The sequence below is a fragment of the Buceros rhinoceros genome, unplaced genomic scaffold (genome assembly GCF_000710305.1).
Source record: "Buceros rhinoceros silvestris isolate BGI_N320 unplaced genomic scaffold, ASM71030v1 scaffold23798, whole genome shotgun sequence".
Lineage (NCBI taxonomy): Eukaryota > Metazoa > Chordata > Aves > Bucerotiformes > Bucerotidae > Buceros > Buceros rhinoceros.
In genome coordinates, this window is record NW_010428937.1 from 2659 (window position 1) to 7201 (window position 4543).

General features: G+C 43.9%; 1 protein-coding gene across 1 annotated transcript in view; it reads left to right on the forward strand.

Moving 5' to 3' along the window:
* Positions 1–804, forward strand: part of LOC104499025 (GTPase NRas) — a gene marked incomplete at its 5' end in the record, with an annotated part of 2974 nt that extends 2170 nt beyond the window's left edge. Inside the window, one exon of the mRNA XM_010142473.1 lies at positions 409–804. The remainder of the gene's footprint in view (positions 1–408) is intronic.
* Positions 805–4543: the final 3739 nt, after the last annotated feature.

Here is a 4543-nt window from a genome sequence, read left to right on the forward strand (position 1 = left end):
TTTTTTTCTGTATCATTCTTCCCAGTGTCTCCTTCCTTTGGGAAATCATTTTGACTATTTGGAGAATGTGTAATTTCTGTCTTAGACACAAGAAACACCTGAACTAGAAAGAGGAGTGTGCACAGTTCTTCAGTTGCCACTTGCTGCTGATTGATTGACTTTACAGCTTGTCTTGAGCTGTGTTCCTCTGGGATATGCACTGTTCAAAGAGAAACTGAATAAAATAATGCAAGTAATTAAATTTATGAATTCCCCAGCTGAGTGAAATTCTTTTCAACAGTTACTTAAAAGATGCTGCTCATCACTGTAAGACCAGGCAGACCAGTTCAGGACTTGCACCATGCTGTTGCGCTGCATACCCGTCACCAAGCCGGACAGCAGCTAACTAGCGATGCCTTTCTGTTCCAGATGCCAAGAATTCGTGGTTCAGATGTAGCTGCTGGACGGTCTCGATGCTACTGTATTGTGTCTCATGTTGATGCCCTGCAGTATTGTGGTGCCAGTGACCAGGATCTTGGTACCAGTTAATTAGCACAAGGTCCTTTTCTGTGCTCCATCTGAAGAGAACATCTCTGGCGTCTACCTCCTTGCTCAGCGAACGGAGCAGTCACGTCTCTTGGTGTGCTGGGATTCTTTTCTCACTGTGTTATCTGGGTTTGTTCAAGAAGAAAACCAGTCACAAGAAGAGTGAACTATAGAGACTAAATGCTGTGAAAAAGATGACACTTTACCTCTAGAGTAAAAGCTAGAAGTGATGTTTGTCCCCCTTCTGTTGGATTCTGATTTGCAGTGCTGTCAGAGGAGCAGCACTAATCGTTGCTTGGCAGGCGATGTCAGAAATGGTTTTGCCAACATGAATGCTCCTGTCACGTGTCGGATCGGTGTCTGCTCTCTCTGCACCCATACAGCGTATTTGCAACATCTTCTCTGTGCCAGGAGTACACTAAACTGATCCTTCACTTTCTGTAATAAAAGGACATACCTTTCCTAACTTAAGTGCCTGTTTGCTAAGAAGATGTGAAGCTGTCCCCTGTTCCCTTGGGTTGAGGAAGACCCCAAGGACTAGAATTTCTTGGGAGCTCATTGACTTAAGCAGGCAAGTCTTGTGTGGGTGATCTCTTTGCCTGACAGGATACTAAACCAGGAATCTGTAGGCTGCAAGATCCAGCAGGCACTTGTAAAACTCTTGAAATAGGGAGGGGGACATACTGCATCTGTTTTTTACTTTCTTTGTAGGTGAAACTGTTTGTATTCTGTATTGTTTTTCTTGCAGCATTCAGATCTCTTCCAAGTTGGACCAAATTAGTCAGCTGTTCATTTTTAACATTAACTGCCAGCATTTATGGGCAGCTTCTCAATAGTTAATCTAGTAACTGGAGGTTAGTTGGTTTGGACAGCTGTTATCCAGCTCTGTCTGTAACTTGCAAATTATTTTCTTTTGAATTCTTTTCTTACTGCTAGACTGTAAACGTAGCCTCTTCAAAATGACTCTCTGCAAAATGTAGTTGGAGAGCCTCCTTGTCAGGGAAGGCGCGTGGGATTTCAGGTTGGCTGTATTTGGTGCAGTGGTTGTCACGGACTTGGTATGCCCAGACTGAGGGGAGAAGGCAGCGAGCTGCAACAGAAAGCTGAGCTAGCTCCTGATGGGTACAGCATCTCTGCCAAAGGAGGAAGGGAGCGGGTTCAGCGACAGCTGCACAGAAGGCGTGTGGAATACCATGGGAATTCTGGGCGTGCTCCAACAGCCTCCAAGTAGGAGAGAGTTACTGTGTAAGCTGTGCGAGTTCTTCCTAGATCAAAACATTGTCACCTCGCGTAACTGGGACATAGAAGTGTGGTCACTGTCGTGAAACCTTCCTGTGTTCCTGCGAACTGTGTCCTTCCCTAGTTCTTGTGCTGCTGATGCTGGATTCTGTTCTGTGTGGTCAGAGAACCCCTCAGCAAGGCTCCGTGTCCAGTCACCACCTGATGGACAAGCCACGAGCCTTCAGCCAACAGAGGGAGCGTTCAGTCAGACAGCTGAGCCAGTGTGAGCAGAGGAATTACAAGGGCTTAATTTCGGTTTGTGGTGTCAGATTCATACATCTTAATTCAGAGTGCTCAATTTCAAATGGAAATTAGAAATCAGTAAATACTGAGATAATAAATTGTCCTTTTAATATTGCTTCCTTCACTCCTTATGTTCTTAATTCTCAAAATGAAGAGCATCAATCAGCATTGCTTTTTCTTTGTCTGTGATAATCCTTATAAGTACTTCTTGCCATTTATTTTACCCTTGACTGATGTGACACTGATAAGAATTGAAACCACGATATTTTTACATAAAGCATTTTTATCCAGCAACATACAGGTTGGTGGGCAGCATTATGGTTAGCTATTGAGGTTCTTTCCTGGCAAGCAAGATTGCAGAGTTTCAGAGCGTGGCTGCTGCCGCCTGCAGCCATGGGAAACCTGCAGATGGCATTTGAAGTTTGAAGGTTGTGTGGTCAAGTAAGGAAAACGACTTCTTTTGGATGGAGGTTCATCATAATAAATCTTTACATTGCACGGTATGTTCTAATTGCCATTAAAAACGTACTAGCTGTAACTCTAGAAGCTGTGAACTCTCAGAATTTTGTGGCAACTGGCAAATGCATCTACTGTCCCTTCAGAATTCCCTTTGTCTTGGGCTGTATAAAATCTTAGAGGGGAAGATGAGCTGGCAGGGATGGCTCAGTAGGTGTTTCACCTTTGGAACTGTAGAGGGGGATGCGTGCCCCTTTGGGATGCTGCAGAGCTGTCCTACCAGGGGGTTCTCCCACCTGCAGTATTTCAGTTCCAAATCCAGCAAGCGATGTGAAATCAGGGTGTTGTGCTAGTCACGAGTGTGAAGTAAACGGTCGTACTTTGTTCCCAGCTGTCTGTGTAGGAGGACCCTGGTTTTGGTGGCAACTGAGAGAGAACTGTGGAAGGATGAAACCCCAAGAACTTTTGGGGAAATTGTTTAGAAGATAAGCATATGAGTTTTTGCACAAGACAGGTCTCTGGAAAAGGTGGGTTTGCAGATTGAGTCCAAATGTTGTTATTTAGAACTAACAGCACAAAGCCGTCTTAGTGCCAGGCTAACTTTACTGTCCTGACTAGGAAGAGCAGGCATAAACAACTTTGGGGTAAAATACAGAAAAAGAATAAAGCTCTTCTTCAAAAATTACAAGTGCCAATAACTGAAAGAAATGTTTCTCCTGTTAGGGACTGAGCACAGCAGTCTAACAGGATACTATAACTCTGTGACTTGTTTATGTCCCCGCTCCATGGTCTTGTTCAAACAACAGCACTCAATTTCTGTTCGTACTGTCACAAGGAGGGCTTTGGATAGCTACCGTGATGCTTAAACATCATAGTTTTTAGTACACTTCTTAGAACTGTATTTCAGGCAACTTCAGGCCTGTGGGGGGAAGGAGGGTAGTGAGTTGGAAGTACATTCTGACCCTATACGTGATCCTCCTTCACTCCACGAGCCTGGGGGCGACTGTTAGTGTATAACCTCCAGAGTGGTAGGGAACTGTTGAGATCTGGACTTTTTATCCAAGGCCTAATTTGTTGTTACTTTGTATAATTATTTGCTTTCAATAATGCATCTCTTTTGGTTTTAATTGAAGTAAATTATTTTGCTTCTTAAATAACTTTTTTAAAGAATAAACTTTGAATTCTTTGGTTGGTTGTTTTGTGGTAGTGATGTGGGCGCAGGATCCGCAGCTGTCTCACAGAAGGCTCACCACAACGCTATCTGCTTTCTCTCCGGGATCGAGAGTGTTGCCTCTGCAGCAGGGCATGAACAGCTGTGTCACAGACATTCACCGTCGCGTGAATAAGCGGCGAGACAGGCTTCCAGATTGTTCCAGAGCCTGATTTTAATGACTCCACCAGTCTGTGCTGGGTCATGCATCTTGTGTTAGTGTTGAGTCTTTATGTTTGCAGTGGGGTCCCCCATAATTTTTTTGCTGACTCTGCCCTTGGAAAAATGGATGTTTGCTAAGTTAAAGAAAGGAGGAGGGGAAGTCTCGTTACTTGATGTTCCAAGAGTAAAATCAGCTATAAAGTTATTGCTCTGTCCAAATCATGCTTTCTGTTAGGCTTTCAAGTTGCTTAGTTCAATCTTGTAAAATACTTCCCTGTTGTCTTTCCGTCTCCAGTAAGGCAAATTGTGCTGGACCACACAGTCCATGTGCTTTAAGTACGTTTATCCTCAGACACTGTGTCAGACTTGGAACCCAGGGTCCAGTCTGGATTTTGTGGGGGGAATTTGAGAATATACTCCTAGTAACAGGGGTATAAAACTCATTGCACCCTGTAGCTGCCTGTTCCAAAAGGAGAGGTTTGGAATATGAGTACTGATGGGTGCTTAAAAGCAAGGATTTTCTTGGCTTATTGGGAAAATGTTCCTCCAGTATGATTTTACGTGTAAGAATCTGTTCCTAGAAGCTAGTTCACACCTGAAGGACTTACTGACTTCTGTTGCATACTGGAACAGAGGCAGGTTTAAACAGCCCTAGAGGAATCTGTG